Source organism: Schistocerca cancellata, chromosome 1 (genome assembly GCF_023864275.1).
Source record: "Schistocerca cancellata isolate TAMUIC-IGC-003103 chromosome 1, iqSchCanc2.1, whole genome shotgun sequence".
NCBI lineage: Eukaryota > Metazoa > Arthropoda > Insecta > Orthoptera > Acrididae > Schistocerca > Schistocerca cancellata.
The window spans coordinates 534,079,379-534,098,293 of record NC_064626.1 but is presented as its reverse complement, the minus strand read 5'-3'; the positions used below and the strand labels follow the sequence as shown (position 1 = coordinate 534,098,293).

The following is an 18,915-nucleotide window of genomic DNA, read 5'->3' as shown; positions in this document are numbered from 1 at the left end:
ACAACAATGCTGGTAAGTTCGTTGAAATGCATCGAAGTTTGTTTTATGGCACGCATAGTCTGTTTTCGTTTCACTGTTAAACTATGGTATTTTTGTGTGTTACGTGTGCTTGCACAGACACATGCTGTAATGATAACCAATTTTATTGGGATGTAGTTTGGTAATGTTCAAGCTAATTTCTAAATAATGAAATAAAGTTTTTATTTCAAAACAAAGGAACAGTCTAAGCAGGAAAATGACTCATTTAAGAAATTTCCTTTCTATGTTGTGTTCTTGTTCGAGTTTCATATGTTAGTAACGGAGAGCAGCATCGAGCACATTACTTTTAACAGATTTTATAGCTGTCAAAAATTCGCCAGTAATCTTCAATGGTAAACCGGTTTCATTCTCAATAGTTCTTTGATACTTCCGGCCCGAGGTATTTTTTGAATGCCAACTTTAATATTCAAGAGTTATGTACTGTTTTATGTAACTGTAAAGTCTGTGTCATTTTTTACGCTTTCCATCCTTCCTTAGTTGCTTCTATATTTTTGGAGATGATGTCCGTCTTCTACGAAACTAAGTGAAAGCCTCCTTGTATTGTGCTATACACGTTTCGCACTGATAGTGCTTCATAAATAAAAAGAAGCACGTGTTGCACAGAACAAACAACCTTTCATATAGTTGCATAGGCGGACCACATCTACAAGGATAAAATTTGCGTTCAGATGCATTTGTGAAGTGTATGAAATATATGGCAGACGAAATAGAATAATACTTTTTTTTAAATCGAATTCCATAATAAAAAAAATGGCGTTCCGGTGGAAAGTAGCGAGTGAGGGTGACGCGGTGGTTAAGGCACTGGACATTCATTCATTCATGAAGAGCATGCTCATAATCAACGTTCGGCCGTCCAATTTAGTGTGGTCCGTGACTCCACTGATCGATTAAGCTGTTGCCATAGTAGCTTTCTTCAAATTGACAGGGTCGATTTCCTCACCCGTCCTTGTTCAAATCCGAGCTACTGATCTCGCCGTCGATGCCAGAAACTAATTGATTTGAAATGTCAAGGCGCATTTTCACCTGTATTTAGCAGGTATTTGCAACGTGTAGCTCGTGTTAGCCAAAACAAATTCTGCTCATCACGTCTTCTAATACAGCGCACAGCGTCGACCAAATACGCCCCTCGTACGTTGGTCTGTTTTCCTTAACAGGTAAAATGATTTTTAAATCGGAATTTTACGTGCCCATTTGATAGAACGCTACCAGATTAGGCTAGTCCTATACTCATTTTACGAATATGTATTAATAGGAACAATAAACACTAAGAATAATCAGTACTTCAGCAGGGACTGAGCAACACATTTCTGCTTGGCTGTAGCAGTCAGCGCGGACCAGGGCGGTGCTATCGCTTTAGAACTACTGCTGGTTATTCCTCGTGGTTTACTATCCCTGTTAAAACATATCGGCAAAACGAATATCGCGCGAGACTAACTTGCGACCGCTCTGTCGAATGGGAACATAAAATTCCACTTTAAAAATAATTTAGTTTGTAACGGGAAACAAACCGATGTTTTTCCATCGACGCTGAGCGTCGTACGAAAGACGTGATGAGCAGAAGTTCTATGGGCTGACTACTGCTGCACTTTGTAAAAATAAAATTGCAAGTATTTGCAAAAACATCAGAGAAAATATGCCTGACGACTCTTGGGTAACACACCCAGTATACTCTCGCGGCTATACAAACCTAGATTCGTGTGTAAGCTCTTCATGTGACATTAGTATTTTTTGGTTAGTTTATTGTTTTTGAGTGTCGTCAAAAGCAAAGTGTAATAATTTTCAACCTTTAGGCCTATAGGAACGGAGCTGAGTGGTTATTAGAAAGACTTCTCGAATATGGTGGTTCCTGAACAGAGTGCTCTAAATGTGAAAGAGCACTGTCTAAATACGCTATTAATCCTGGTGTTCTCGGGATTAGACTATATGTTCTATTTACAACATTTTGGCAGGTTTCTATCTGTTTTAGCGGTATGAAATCTGTAGTATTACGTCTTATGAGGGCATCCGAAGATTTGCACATTTATATTACGTTTTTCCTCAACTGTCGAAACCACCACACTATACGATGGAATTCTTGCTTCGTCAGCGACCCGACAACTAATATACTCTTGCATCGAAAGTGAAATGGGGACAAGGACGTGTTCCATGTTGCCTGAATGCTGGAATATCCGTATTCCTCAGTCATTTTCAGTATGTTAGTGTTCACGTGGTTTTTATTCTTTTTCTCAGCATTCAAGTTCACCTATAAGGTCATTACGCTGACACTACCAAAACTGTTATATACCACATACCAATAAATACACAACTGTTTTTATACATTCTTTTTGATCAAGTTCTGAATATAGTTTTCCATTTAGTTTTCAGTATCTCTAAATAGAGAACAAATTTTCTCTTAAAGTAACTGTAGTATAGCGTGCCTCAGCGATACAGATAGCCGTATCGTAGGTACAACCACAAATGAGGGATATCTGTTGAGAGGCCAGACAAACGTGTGGTTTCTGAAGAGGGGAAGCTGCCCTTTCAGTAGTTGCAGGGGCAAGAGTCTGGATAATTGACTGATCTGGCCGTGTAACATCAACCAAATCGATCTTGCTGTGCTGGTACTGCGAACGGCTGAAAGCAAGGGGGAAACTACAGCCGCAATTTTTCCTGAGGGCATGCAGGCTTACTATATGGTTAAATGATGGTCTCTTCTAGAGTAAAATATTCCTGAGGTAAAATAGTCCCCAATTCGGACTACTCAGAAGGACTTCGTCATCAGGAGAAAGAAAAACTGGTGTTCTACGGATCGGAGCGTGGAATGTCAGATCCTTTAATCGGGCAGGTAGGTTAGAAAACTAAAAAGGGAAATGTGTAGGTTAAAGTTAGATATAGTGGGAATTAGTGAAGTTTGGTGGCAGGAGGAACAAGACTTTTTGTCAGGTGAATACAGGGTAATAAATACAAAATTAAATAGGAGTAATGCAGGATGGGGTTTAATAATGAATGAAAAATAGGAGGGCCGGTCAGCTATTGCGAACAGCCTAGTGAATGCATTATTGCAGCCACGATAGACACGAAGCCCACACCTAACACAGCAGTACAAGTTTATATGACAACTAGCTCCGCAAATGAAGAGATTGAAGAAATGTATGATGCGATAAAAGAAATTATTCAGATAGTGAACGGAGACGAAAATTTAATAGTCATGAGGGACTGGAATTCGATAGTAGGAGAAGGAAGAGAAGGAAACGTAGTACGTGAATATGGAATGGGGGTAAGGAATGAAAGAGAAAGCGGCTTGGTAGAATTTTGCACAGCGCATGACTTAATCATAGCTAACACTTTGTTTAAGAATCAAGAAAGAAGGTTGTACACATGGAAGAAGCCTGGAGATACTGGATGGTTTCAGATAGATTATATGACGGTAAGACAGAGATTTAGGAACCAGATTTTAAATTGTAAGACACTTCCAGGTGCAGATGTAGATTGAGACCACCATCTATTGGTGATGAACTGTAGATTAAAACTGAAGAAACTTCAAAAAGGTGGGAATTGAAGGAGATGGGACCTGGATAAAATGAAAGAACCAGAGGTTGTGGAGAGTTCCAGAGAGAGTATTAGGGAACGATTGTTATGAATGGTGGAAAGAAATACAGTAAAAGAAAAATGAGTAGCTTTGAGAGATGAAGTAGTGACGGCAGCAGGTAAAAAGATGAGGGCTAGTAGAAATCGTTGAGTAACAGAAGAGATACTGAAGTTACTAATGAAAGGAGAAAATATAAAAATGCAGTAAAAGAAGCAGGCCAAAATGGATACAAATGTCTCAAAAATGAGATCGACAGGAAGTGCAAAATGGCTAAGCAGGGGTGGCTAGAGAACAAATGTAAGGATGTAGAGGCTTATCTCACTAGGGGTAAGATAGATACTGCCTACAGGAAAATTAAAGTGACCTTTGGAGAAAAGAGAGCCACTTGTATGAATATCAAGAGCTCAGATGGAAACCTAGTTCTAAGCAAAGAAGGGAAAGCAGAAAGGTGGAAGGAATATATATATATATATATATATATATATATATATATATATATATATATATATAGGGTCTATACAAGGGCAATGTCCTTGAGGTCACTATTATGTAGATGATGACGTGGGAGATATGATATTGCATGAAGAATTTGACAGAGCACTGAAAGACCTAAATTGAAAAAAGGCCCTGGGAGTAGACAACATTCCATTAGAACTACTGCTAGTCTTAGGACAGCCAGCCATGACAAAACTCTTCCATCTGGTGAGCAAGATTTAGGAGACAGGCAAAATACCCTCAGGCTTCAAGAAGAATATAATAATGCCAATCCCAAAGAAAGTTGGTGTTGACAGGTGCGAAAATTACCGCACTACATACAACGCCCTCAATGAAATTCTAGCGAGAAGGAAATAGTTCTCTGGGTGGTATCACTAACCTGGTGTCTTGCTACTTCGGTAGGTCCCTGGTAGCAAAGTAGTAGCGCTCAGTCGCCAGGTTCGATGTAGGTGGTGATCCTGCTGAAGTGGAGTGTTTAGGGTTGCCAGTTGTTAATTGTCAACAACGTTTGTACTATACGTGTTTTAATACAGAAATTGCATTGTTAAACACGTCACAGAATCAGAATTTGCAATATGGCGGCTCTGGGCTACGCCGTTATCTCGACCCTTTACAACACTAACACAGTTTTCTGACTTTACATAATGATAGACACTGCCCACGACACGTGGCGTGCTGATAACTAATAACTTCACTTTATATCTTGTTTAACAGCTGAAATATGCACTCGCGACCGTTCTTTTAGAGCCGCCGTCGTTACTCGACTGTACGTTTTGAGTGGCTTCTCGCGACTAACTCACCCTGTCTTTCCGACGGACAAGAAGACCTCACCTTTCTCCCGCAGCCAATAGGGACACTTCGCTCGTTTCATCTCTAATGCTCCTGGCCGACGCTTAATTGTTAAATGTACATGTAGCCTGGCTGCTACTGAGCATTCCCGATCGCATAAATATGCATAATACTTGGCTTAAACACGTGAAGGGAATGCACATATGCATTACACATCCCCCCTTTTATTTTCAAAATTCAATATGCTCGAAGACCTTGTTTAATTTTGAAATATCGGTTGGATATCTCTTGTCCTCGGTTTACATCTTTAATCGTTGGTATTATTTAATCTGGCACATACTCTACTATCATTGCTAATCGATTACTGTGCTCATTACTACACTATCTTTAACATGATATAGCTATATAGATATATATCCTATTAAATTTGAATACATATTCTATCTTCAAAATCACTTCTGATCTTTATCTGAAGCCTTCATAGTGGCACCTTTCTAGCTTTCATTCTCTTCTGAATATGCGATAAACATTATCATTATCTAACATGTACCTTATTTAAAATTTAATCTTTTTCGTATGTACTTTACCTTATTTAAAATGCATCGAGAGCTGCATCAAACCAATATCTGGACTGAAGGCAACAACAACAGTATAATATCAAAGTGTTTGAAATATAACAACTGTTCTTCGAATTAGAAAATTCTGCGATACCCATGAATTACTGAGTGAATTATTTGATGAACTACTGCAGTAATAATGGCTGTAAAATTCACACCCTTGTTTTCTGAGTGTGCTATGTCTCAGGAGTAGCTTCGATGTTCTTTGTTCCTTGGTAACAACCAACTATTTGTCATAAAAATATGACATTCAGTTGGAGTCGTAACCGAGGAAGACTGACTACCATTACTAAGAGACAATGCCCATGATGACACCAGTAATTGGCAACACAGCAAACAATGCGCTGCTGCAGTGCTTGAGAACCTAACGCATTAGCCTTGTACAGTAAGGAGCTATACTGCAGTACTAGGGCCGGTAAAAGAACATTTTTCCACACAAGCAACATTTGGTGCATGATTAGTATGCACTTGCGTAGTATGGGAGGTTTTGTGTTGGGCTTGAAATTCGGAAAGATCTTTTCAGTCTGAATACCCTGATATACCTGCAAGATTATAGTTTTGGAAATGAAAAGTTGTCAAAAAGGGAATAAATTTAAAGAAAGACCAACTAATCTTCTGAAACAATAAATGTGCCAATCCCTGTGAATTTCTTCACAGATAATTTCCTTTTGCTGTTTGCTGGAGTAAATCTTCTGCACCTCTTCACAATTAAGATAGTAGAAGTTGTTTGTGAAGGGCCTCTTTCTACAAGAGTCCATCGTGTGACTTCAGTCATTTTATCTGGTCTTTCTCCTTTGGCGCACCAACTGGCAAATTTGTATGGAGGGCGTATCATAACTAGTAGAGAAAACTGATACAGGCCGAAGTATTCGATACCTGGAGCAAAACGTTCTATTACACATGTGTACACTACTGAGACCTTTGTATGATAACTGCAAAACGCGTGGTATATGAGCTACCACTGATTGTAGGATTAAATTTTGTGCTAAGTACAGATTTGAAACGTAAACTTTTCTATTAAGTTCCCAAGTAATTGGGCTCTGGTTGAGCAGTTCTAGGCGCTTCAGTCCGGAACCACGCGGCTGCTACGGTCGCAGGTTCGAACCCAGACTTGTGCATGGATGTGTGATGCCCTTAGGTTATTTAAGTTTAAGTAGTTCTAAGTTTATGGGACTGATGACCTCAGATGTTAAGTCCCAAAGTGCTTGGAGCCATTTTTTTTAATTCTGCTCAAATTTCATCTGTAACCCACTCTAAAGTTGCGTAATGGGGAATGAGGTACATGCACACACGCACAATTTGTTGCCGCGCCAGTGTGATCCTAGATGTATAGGTCGCCCACAGCCTGTACCTTGGCCACTAACACCACCTGACCTCACTTCCACGGATTATTCTGTTTGGTGGTCAGATCGAAAGTGAATTGCACCCCTATTGACACTATCGAAGAAATGGACCAGCGAAATGCACAGCGTGGTCAACATTTACGAAATGATCAAGGGGTGTTTGAAGTAATTCGTAACTAACCGAAGAGACAAGTGCAGCACCGCTTCCAAACGTGAAGACGAGATATGGAACAACTGCGTTAAATTGTACGAATTACGAATGTACAATAGCGTGGAACCTGTAATGTGCTGAAGGTAGGCCTTGAGAGAAACGTGAGCCTAATCAGATGGGGATTTAATCTAGAAGTTTATATTTCAAATACATTTATAATAACTAAGACATATTTTTTGACACCAAGGCCAGTGGCAGGTCGCAACTACGCACTGGCACTGCGTCGGTTTTCGCTAGAATTTACATGTCTTATTTTGCTTCTGGGCGCCTGCCTCCAAGCGGCCACTTGCGTCGCTTTTATGTTAAACTGGCTTTGTGCGTTAGTGCTATAAATATTCTTGTCAGTGACCGACAGCAAGGTTTCTTGAAAGCACTGCACTGATTCACTCGCAAATACCAAGAAAAATTACACTGCATTAGTATCACTACCTGCTCTTTACACTACGTTAACTGATAAAAAGTTGTGGCAAAACCGATAGCGCTACGGCATTGAATGTGTGAAAAGCATAAACACGAAACTGTTCTGACGTAACACCCAGGAGATATACGTAACATAACTGTCGCATCCTTTACTGTACAACTTTCTCTTATGTTAAAACTTTGTGTCGGACAGGGTTCGAATCCAATATGTAGTCTACGTCTCCTGCACCGATCTCCTAGCTGAGTTGTAACGAACTTTGATCATTTGATTACACACCGACGACAATCCGACTAATCATTAAAATGTACTGGCTTTGGCTAATTGATAGTCATAGCATTTCTTTAGTTCATTTACCAATGCTTACAAATTTTTAAACTTTTCAAATATGTACACATACAGTCAGCTTAATTCAGCCTTTAAACGATTTTTTTAACTGCCTCCTTTTACTACAAGCCCTGTTGGTTCATTACTGTAGACAGTGACATCTGTGACCATCAATTACGTATCCTGAGTTTCTATAGATTAAACTGCTCTGATGTTGACTAGAGCAAAAATAGTTCATTTATATGATCGTGTGGCCCGTTAGCTCAGTTGGTTAGAGCGTCGTGCTAATAACGCGAAGGTCGTGGGTTCGATCCCCCCACGGGCCAACATTTTTCTGTTAAAAATTTTGGACCCAATAGCCTTCGTAGTTCTTTGCAGTTTTGGATGAGTTTTGTAAACTACTACATTGAGGAATGTAGGGTGGTAATAGTTTCTACGTACCTGAAAAACTTACACCTGAACAACTGGACACACATGATTCACACGCCAGATGGTGATACTTATGTCCATACACTAGCTAGGGTCGCTTAATAACTGTAACGCAGTGCAGGAAACAAGTGAAATTGGATGCTGCCACCGGTAGAGTTTATTTTCGAAGTTTTTATATTCAGTCTTCCATAGGTATGAGCCTATCCAAAGCTTTTTTGCAAAGAACCTTCTGCAGAATTTTTGCAACTGGAAATATATAAAATTGTATTTTATTTGGGTTTTTCTTGAAATTCAGTATTTTATAACCGATATTCCAGCTGTGATAAAACCGTAGTTGTTTTTCTTGTCAACGGTAATACGGCGCCTCACGGACTACCTCGTAGGGCTGACGAAACAGTAACTAAGATCTGGAAATCGTTGAGCGGTTTTTCTATATCAAAATTCGTGCTTCATGTTATTAGCCCGATTCACGTGGACATACATATATATGACTTGTGCCTCCTTCATGAGTTTCAAGAGCGAGCCTTTCATACTTTCTATGAAGAATTTTGAGTCCACTTTTGCAAGAAAATTATACAGGATGAAAACTTCCTACCTAGACAAAATAGAAAAAAATAGTGTTTCTCCCCGGCGGGGAATCGAACCCCGGTCTCCCGCGTGACAGGCGGGGATACTGACCACTATACTACCGAGGAACACACAACGCGCATAACGCAGAGGCCACTGATATAGTTCTATGTCGATTTATGAAATAAACATGCAGAGCACGCAAGCAAATAACTTACAAACATATTTCACGACTCAAGACGTTGTAACCAAACAGTCTGACTTTTCTGCTTATCTGATAAGACCAGATAATTCCAAATGAATTGCTAGCACTGAAAACAAATAGCTGGAGTAATGGGAATGAAACAACCGAAGATGTAATGACATGAAATGATAAGCGTTTATTCTTTCTGTGTGTGATTTGGCTCCTAGATTAAACGAGACTTAAATGTTTGCCAAAAACATATATTGAAGCTCTATTTTAAAGCATGCCACATGAATGCTTGAAAGATAATAAAGAATAAAAACGACATGCAGCAAACATAAGAGTAATATTTTATATTCGCAGGGGAAGAACATATACAAAGTAAAACACAACAGAATGTCACGTTTAAACGTAGTTGTTCGTTACTACTATTTTTTCACTGGATACAGTTCACTGAATTGTTTGTGTTTGACATAAAGAGTAGTTAATCCTGGAATATTATACAATATTTAGCAGTGCTGCTGGAATTGATACCACTGAGCGATACCTGAATGGTGAAGCCTCCTGTGTATCAGCCAAACACAGCTCTGAGTGTATATCAACTGAAATCACTATTTATAATTCCACTAGTAATTTCGAGGTATTGTATACATTAATAACTGAGAGGAATATTTTTAAAATAAATCCCTGTACATTTATGAGGCAGTTCTGAATCCCCCCCTCCCTCTCTCTCTCTCTCTCTCTCTCTCTCTCTCTCTCTCTCTCTCTCTCTCTCTCTCTCATTCGACTTCTCACATTTAATTACCATAGATTTCTTACTCTTTCAACAGAAGTATTTCTGGTCTTTTCCTGTCATATCCACAGTGCTGCTAAAATCATTTCCCAGTGAGCAACTTTCACTTCCATACAGAAGTGACCCAGCAGATTTTGCAAGGAATTTCAATCTTTCTAAACAGATGTGCTAACTTGCAGAAATAATTTCTTTGGACGTGTATACTCATTTTGTTAATGTTAACCTTCTCACTTATTTCAAATATCTACTATCTTCTGAAAGCCTACTGTAATTTGAACTGCTTTACCAGATTAATTTTAGTTCCAGTTTTCAATATTTACTTAATAAGATCAGACCTAAAAAAATAGTTCAAATGGCTCTGAGGACTATGGGACTTAACATCTGAGGTCATCAGTCCCCTAGAACTTACAATTACTTAAACCTAACTAACCTCAGGACATCACACACATCCATGCCCGAGGCAGGATTCGAACCTGCGACCGTAGCAGTCGTGCGGTTCCCGATTGCAGCGCCTAGAACCGCTCGGCCACACCGGCCGGCGATCAGACCTACAACACTCATTCGATGTTCGGCTCTGAATCTGCAACTAATACTACAGTATGTAACGACCAAATTTGGTGAAGGGTATTTTTTCATTACTGAATTTCTTTTATTTCCTCTTTCTTCCTGTAATATGTTCTCTTCACTTTATATAATAAGCAGACAGAGGTGTAAAGACGTACTGAAAATAATACTTTTCCTTCTGTAAGCCCTGCATTGGAGGACCTTGTCAACAATACAAATTTATTGAAATAAACTACTTTCTGCTTCCTATCTTTGAGATATGATTCTAACCACTTATTTGCCAAGCCACTTATTCCTAATAGGTCTGCTTTCTGCAATAGGATTTGGTGGTTCCCAGTGTCAAACACTTTTGATAAGTCACAAAATAATCCAGTTGTTACCATTTTGTCATTAATTGATTCCAGAACTCTCTTTGTGAAAGCATAAATTGCTTATTCAGTTGACCGTCCCTTCCGGAATCCAAATTGACTTTTGATGAGAGTGTTGTATTTATTTAGATGTTCCAAAATTCTCTTATACGTAAGCTTTTCCAGTATCTTAGAAGAGGCCGTTAGAAGGGGAACTGGCCTGTAATTTGTGACTTCGGTTTTGTCACATTCCTTGAAAAGTGGTTGCACATCTGCATATTTGCGTCTGTCAGGCACAGTTTGTTGTAAGGATTCATTGAAAAAGATTATCTATCCCAGTGGAGTGAGAATTCTTGAGGAAGATGATTATTCTTTTAATTTCAGATGCTGTGACAGGTCTAATGTGAATTTTACCTGTATGTTTGGGTATAGTCTTTTGCATATGAGTCAAAACTTCATTAACAGAGCCCTTGCATCCTATTTGTTCTGAAACTGACAAGAAGTGGTTGTTGAAAATATTGGCTATGTTGTTAGGATCGTGTACTAGATTACCTTCATGTTTAATTCCGAGTTCTTAAGAAGTTCTTATGACTTTCCCTGTCTCCCTTCTAACAATGTTCCAGAGTCTTAATTTCGTTATGAGAGTTATCAATTTCTTGATCATAATACAATGCTTTTGATTTCTGTATTAGCGTTTTAAGTATCTTACGTTACCTTTTGTAATAGCTAGTTTGCGTAGTGCCCTTAGACATTCTAGTAGCAATGTAAAGTTCCCTCTTTGTTTTACATGATTGTTTAATTCCCTTTGTGATCCAGAGTGTGTTCTGTGATGTACCACTTTTGCTTCTAACAAGCTTTTTTGGGAATACCTATTCGAATAAGGCTGAGAACTCATTTATGAATATATTAAATTTGGCATTATCATCATCCACCCTGTTTACTGGGCACCAGTCCATCTGTTGCAGTATGTGTTTAAAGACTTCAAGAGAATCACTAGTCATTATCCTAATAGATTTCCAAGTGGGAATCAATTTCTTGAGGGGTGTACTGTCATACAGAGTGAGGAGCTGTCCATCATGGTCAGACAGACCATTCAAGACAGGGCTGACAGTGCAGCAATGGTGCCTACTTAAATCTATAAAAATATTGTCTATCAAAGACTGACTCCCAGGTGTGATTCTGGTGGGAAAGTCAACTACTAGAGTAAGATAATATGAAATCATCAGATGTTGGAGCTCTACTTTCTCGTTGTTTTCAGTTAAAAAGTCTACATTAAAATCCCCAAGAATGATTATTTCCTTATTTTTAGAAAACAGAATACATAACAATAATTCTATTTGCACCAGAGAGGCCCTAAAGTTAGTTCCAGGTACCCTGTAAAATGCCACTATTAATAATTGGGAGCTATCTACTGTAACTTCTATTGCACACGCTCCAAATAATTGTTCTAAACAGTATTTACTTCTATCTATAGATGTAAATATGACAATATTTTTAACACAAAAGCTACACCACCTCTTTCCTTGTTGTCTCTAGAGTAGTAACTTGCAATGTTGTAGTTAGAATCTAAATGTAATAAGTTAGTGCCATTTGTGATATAATGTTCTGTGAAGCCTCCTGTATACCAGTTTCTCAAAAAACCTTTGAAAAACTTGTTAGCAGGGATATTGGGTGGTAGTTTGTTACACCAGATTTTTCACCTTTCTTGAAAAGTGGCTTCACACAGGCATATTTTAATCTAAGTGGAACAATACCTTGTTTTAAGGATTCTATGGGAAAGCTAGAGCTCTTCAACACCAATCAAGCTTAATGGATATAAACTGAACATACAAACATTATTGATCGTTAACACTAGAGTGGCTGCTTAATGAAAACTGCACATCACCACGTCCACAGCAAACATATCAATGAGAAAAACAATGGGGTATTCAAATTTGCTGAAGAATATCAATGAAACGACTTAAGGCTGAAAATGTACTAAGTACTAATAGTACAACTGAAGACAAACATAGGGGAAAGAAATAACATAACAGAAGAAACAGTTGAATTCATTATTTGTGAGTACTATAAAATTGCAGATTTACCTCCAGTTTAATGGAAACCAGAACACTAACAATACATAAACAGCAGAGGCAGTTGACTGGACACATTACAGTAGCATACACTATCCTTGTTATCCCACATGTTTAGGATAATAATGGATACAGCAAAAAGGTGTAAGAGGTAGAACGAAGCAAACTCACTGGGATTTAGAGCAATAAGTACAGCCTTTTGTATGTTGTTGGAAATAAGACCACAATTAAGTAAGAGGATGTACATCGCATTATTTGATTTACAAAAACCTTCTCTTTCATGACCTGGGAATAGTCCTACCTTTTTACCAGTAAGAAGAAACCTGTGTTACAGTGGAAGGATAGAAGACTTGATTTATCGAGTAGACATATCAGAATACATACAGAATACATATCAGAATACATACAGGAAACTGAAAACTTACAATTGTTTGTATACAATGGCATTGCCTAGGTAAATAATGACAAATATCTTTGTAATACCGAGTCCCACTAAAGAATTTTTGCATTCAAATTAAGTCTAAGTTGAATACAAACTGTAGTGCAAAATGTATAAGTACAAACTTCAGTTATCATGAAGCTCCAAGCTGTTACCCTCCAAAGCTACTTGCTGCCCATCCAGAACAACAAAAGAACTGTAACAGCAAGAAGTTTCAATACACGTAATATAGAAACATTCAATTCCCTATTAACAGAAGAAAGATGTGAAGAAGTTTTGCAAATAGATCACACAAACAAAAGTTCAAGGAAGTCTAGCAATTTCAATGATTACTTTGAAATTTCATTCCGTCTCAAAATGCAAGTAATGAGAGAACTACAAAAGCAAATAGCTGGATAACAACAGGTATCAGAATCTTAAGTGTGTGGAAAAGAGAACTATGCAGAAAGAGGAAAAACAATAATACACCCACTTCTAAATAGCTACATTCAGAAATACATTCAAATCTATAAACAGTGATATGCTACACAAAAAATGGCCAATGATAAGTTCATAACAGTCAGAAAATAAAACAAAAGCAGCATGGAAAGTAATAAAGAAGGAAGCAAATAAAGAATCCCCTAAAATGGAAAATAACACTCAAAACCATGATAACAAGAATGTAACTAATTTCCAAAACATTGCAGATGTCTTCAGGTGTTGTTACACAAATAATTTATTGGTCAGTGACAAAACAGATGCTTTAAAAAAAAAAAAAAAAAAAAAAAAAAAAAAAAAAAAAAAAAAGGACAGTTATGTTCCTCTTTACTATGTTTATGCAACAACTCAAGATGTAATCATTCGTGTTACATCAGCTATACTACATATAGAGGTCTGAAGGAAGAGAACATTGAAATGATTAGAAATGAACTGACTAGAACAGAATGGGCTAGAATACCAACCATCGACAAGGATATAAATGAAAGCTTCTCTGCATTCATGTTGTTGTTGGTCTTCAGTCATGAGACTGGTTTGATGCAGCTCTCCATGCTACCCTATCCTGTGCAAGCTGCTTCATCTCCCAGTACGCACTGCAGCCTACATCCTTTTGAATCTGCTTAGTGTATTCATCTCTTGGTCTCCCTCTTATGATTTTTACCCTCCACGCTTAATTGGTGATCCCTTGATGCCTCAGAACATGTCCTACCAACCGATCTCTTCTTCTACTCAAGTTGTGCCACAAACTCCTCTTCTCCCCACTCCTATTCAATACCTCCTCATTAGTTATGTGATCTACCCATCTAATCTTCAGCATTCTTCTGTAGCACCAGATTTCAAAAGCTTCTATTCTCCTCTTGTCCAAACTATTTATCGTCCATGTTTCACTTCCATACATGGCTACACTCCATACAAATACTTCCAGAAACAACTTCCTGACACTTAAATCTATACTCAATATTCATATCCAATATAAAATGTACATTAGACAGTAAATGTCCTCTTATTACTAAAGGGCGTAAAAATAGCAATAGGCATGAACGACCACATACAAAAAAGTGGTACAACCCACACCTGAATAAAATCACAGTCCTTTTACTCATGCTGAAGACAGTCAACAAAACGAGAATAGATATATAAAATTGAGAAAATCTACAAGCCTGAAATTAAATCAGGAAAAATGAAAGCAAATACAAAGTATATTTTAAATTCTAAAAACAAAAGTAAAGCTTCCTGGAACATAGTTAAAAGTGAGACAGACATGGGAAAGCAAGAATCAAGTAACCTAATTAATTTTAAAACACTCAACGAACACATCATAAATTCAGTTAATGCCCGTGCACCAAAAAGTGATGATTTAACTGATACGGAAGCTTTTCATTTGCAATCATAAATAACTCTGTAAACAAGATGAATACCTCTAGAACAGAAGACTACTATGGATTCAGTAATAAAGGTTATAATTAAGGAAATTAGAACTACCCTACTCTAACTTGCAAATAAAATCCTTGATGATGGCATTTTCTCTGGCTGCCTTAAAATTACTGTTACAGTCCCCATATACAAAAAAGGTGACAGAGAAATATCAGATGACGATAGACCAATATCAACTGTCCCTATACTGGCCAAAATCATAGAGAGCTGTTCACACACACAAATTTACATGTATTTCAAGAGCAATAAATTACTCAATGACAGTCACTTTGGATTTAGAACTAATCAATCAACACTAAAAGCCATTGAAAGCCTGATAACTGAAATCCACAATGCTTTTGAAAGGAAACTGACCACCTGTGCAGCACTCCTAGACCTAAGCAAAGTATTTGATTCAGTATAACATGAGACAATTGTTAAAAATTAGAATATTATGGCACTGCAGTCAAACCACTTAATTTGATTAAATCATATTTAAATAACAGGTAACAGTTATCGTGTGTGTGAAGAATAAAAGGTCAGAACTAGTGAAAAATTAAGAGAGGAATTCCACAGGGCTCCATTCTTGGACCCTTCCTCTTTATTGTTTATGTTGGTTGGTTGGTTGGTTTGGGGGGGATTAAAGGGACCAGACTGCGACGGTCATCGGTCCCTTTTTCCAAAAAAAGTAAAACCACCCAAAGAGAATAAAAAAAAAAAAAAAAAACGAACAACAGGAAAGATGTCAGACGACACAGGACAAGAAATACTCCTACAGAGATCAGACGAAACAAATTAAAATCACACAGAGTGTGACAGTGGTTGGCCGACCATAGAGATAAAAAGGAAAAGCCAACCACCGAGAACACATTAAAAACTCAGCGTAAAATCGTAGGCCAATGGCAAGAATCAACACAAAAGAACAGAACAAACACTCAGAGTAAATAATAAAAACCCCCTGCCCGAATAAAACGGAAAACTAAGTCAGCCATACCAGGGTCATCACATAAGAGGGCAGGGAGCGTATCAGGCAGCGCAAATGTCTGCCTGACCACAGCTAAAAGGGGGCAGGCCAACAAAATGTGGGCCACTGTCAAAGCCGCCCCGCAGCGACATACAGGAGGGTCCTCCCGGCGCAGTAAATAACTGTGTGTCAGGTGGGAGTGGCCAATGCGGAGCCGACAAAGGACGACAGAGTCCCTGCGGTTGGCTCGCAGGGATGACCACCACACAGTCTTCGTCTCCTTGATGGCACGGAGTTTATTGGGCATGATCCGATTGCGCCATTCAGCGTCCCAAAGCGCAAAAACTTTTCGGCGGAGGACTGCCCGCAAATCAGTCTCTGGGAGGCCAACGTCCAGAGACTGTTTACTCGTGGCCTCTTTCGCCAGGCGGTCAACATGTTCATTGCCCGGGATACCGACATGACCGGGGGTCCACACAAAGACCACAGAGCGGCCGCAACGCGCAAGAGTATGCAGGGACTCATGGATAGCCATCACCAGACGAGAACGAGGAAAACACTGCTCGAGAGCTCGTAAACCGCTCAGGGAATCGCTACAGATAACGAAGGACTCACCTGAGCAGGAGCGGATATACTCTAGGGCACGAAAGATGGCGACTAGCTCAGCAGTGTAAACGCTGCAGCCAGCCGCCAAGGACCGTTGTTCGGAATGGTCCCCTAGAGTTAGCGCATACCCGACACGACCAGCAACCATCGAACCGTTGGTGTAAACAATTCCAGAGCCCTGATACGTGGCCAGGATGGAATAAAAGCGGCGGCGGAAGGCCTCTGGAGGGACCGAGTCCTTCGACCCCTGTGCCAAGTCGAGCCGAAGGCAAGGGCGAGGAACACACCACGGGGGTGTACGCAGAGGCGCCCGGAAAGGCGGTGGAACTGGGAAAAACCCAAGCCCGCAGAGAAGCTCCTTGATGCGTACGGCGATCGGACAACCCGACCGGGGCCGACGGTCTGGCAGATGGACGACTGACTGCGGGAACAGGACACGATAATTTGGATGCCCGGGCAAGCTAAAAACATGGGCAGCATAAGCGGCCAGCAAACGTTGGCGTCGGAACCGCAGTGGAGGTACACCTGCCTCCACTAGGACGCTGTCCACAGGGCTGGTGCGGAAAGCACCAGTGGCAAGGCGTATCCTGCTGTGGAGAATTGGGTCCAGCACCCGCAACGCAGATGGGGATGCTGAGCCATAAGCTAGGCACCCATAATCCAGGCGAGACTGGATTAACGCCTGGTAGAGCCGCAACAGGGTAGATCGGTCGGCACCCCAGCGGGTGTGGCTCAAACAACGCAGGGCGTTGAGATGCCGCCAACACGCTTGTTTAAGCTGCCGGATATGAGGCAGCCAAGTCAACCGGGCATCAAAAAGGACACCCAAAAACCTGTGGGTCTCCACCACAGCAAGAAGTTCGTCGGCAAGATAAAGCCGCGGCTCAGGATGGACCGTTTGGCGCCGGCAGAAATGCATAACGCGGGTCTTGGCAGCCGAAAACTGAAAACCACGCGCTACAGCCCAAGACTGCGCCTTGCGGATTGCGCCCTGTAGCTGACGTTCAGCTGCTGCAATGCTAATAGAACTATAGTAAAGACAGAAGTCGTCAGCATACAGGGAAGCGGAGACAGAATTTCCTACCGCCGCAGCGAGACCGTTTATTGCAAGTAAAAACAGGCAGACACTGAGGACAGAGCCCTGGGGTACCCCGTTCTCCTGGACGAGGGAGGAACTATACGAGGCCGCGACTTGCATGCGGAAGGTACGATACGACAGAAAATTTCTGATAAAGATCGGCAGAGGGCCCCGAAGACCCCATCCATGAAGCGTAGAAAGGATGTGATGACACCATGTCGTATCGTATGCCTTCCGCATGTCGAAAAAGACAGCGACCAGGTGCTGACGGCGGGCAAAGGCTGTACGGATGGCCGACTCAAGGCTCACCAGATTGTCGGTGGCGGAGCGGCCTTTACGGAACCCACCCTGAGACGGAGCCAGAAGGCCCCGAGACTCCAGCACCCAATTTAAGCGCCGGCTCACCATCCATTCAAGCAACTTGCAAAGAACGTTGGTGAGACTAATGGGACGGTAGCTGTCCACCTCCAGAGGGTTCTTTCCAGGTTTCAAAATGGGGATGACAATACTTTCCCGCCATTGCGACGGAAACTCACCCTCGACCCAGAGACGGTTGTAAAGGTCGAGGAGGCGTCGCTTGCAGTCCACTGAAAGGTGTTTCAGCATCTGACAGTGGATGCGATCTGGCCCGGGAGCGGTATCAGGGCAAGCGGCAAGGGCACTCTGAAATTCCCACTCACTGAATGGAGCGTTGTAGGGTTCAGAAGCGTTGGTGCGAAAAGAAAGGCTCCGACGTTCCATCCGCTCTTTAATGGAGCGGAAGGCCTGGGGGTAATTCGCAGAAGCGGAACTCATAGCAAAATGCTCTGCTAAGCGGTTTGCAATGACGTCGGAGTCAGTACAAACTGCTCCATTCAGTGAGAGCGCAGGGACGCTGGCAGGGGTCCAATAGCCGAAGACCCGTCGAATCTTGGCCCAGACCTGCGATGGAGTGACATGGAGTCCAATGGTGGACACATACCGCTCCCAGCACTCCTTGCCTTGGCGGATAAGGAGGCGGGCCCGCGCACGCAGCCGTCTGAAGGCGATAAGGTGGTCGGTCCATGGAGGGATGTCGCTGGAGCGCCCGCCGGCGATCTTTAATCGCTTCAGCGATCTCAGGCGACCACCAAGGCACAGCCCTCCGCCGAGGGGACCCAGAAGAACGGGGAATGGCAGACTCGGCGGCGGTGACG

At 40.9% G+C, this 18,915-nt stretch overlaps 2 non-coding genes across 2 annotated transcripts; one reads left to right on the top strand and one right to left on the bottom strand.

Moving 5' to 3' along the window:
- Positions 1–8,059: 8,059 nt before the first annotated feature.
- On the top strand, positions 8,060–8,133 carry Trnai-aau (transfer RNA isoleucine (anticodon AAU)). Its single transcript has one exon. It is a non-coding gene; the product is annotated as a tRNA-Ile (tRNA).
- A 726-nt stretch (positions 8,134–8,859) lies between these two features.
- Trnad-guc (transfer RNA aspartic acid (anticodon GUC)) lies at positions 8,860–8,931 on the bottom strand. The gene has a single exon. It is a non-coding gene; the product is annotated as a tRNA-Asp (tRNA).
- Positions 8,932–18,915: the final 9,984 nt, after the last annotated feature.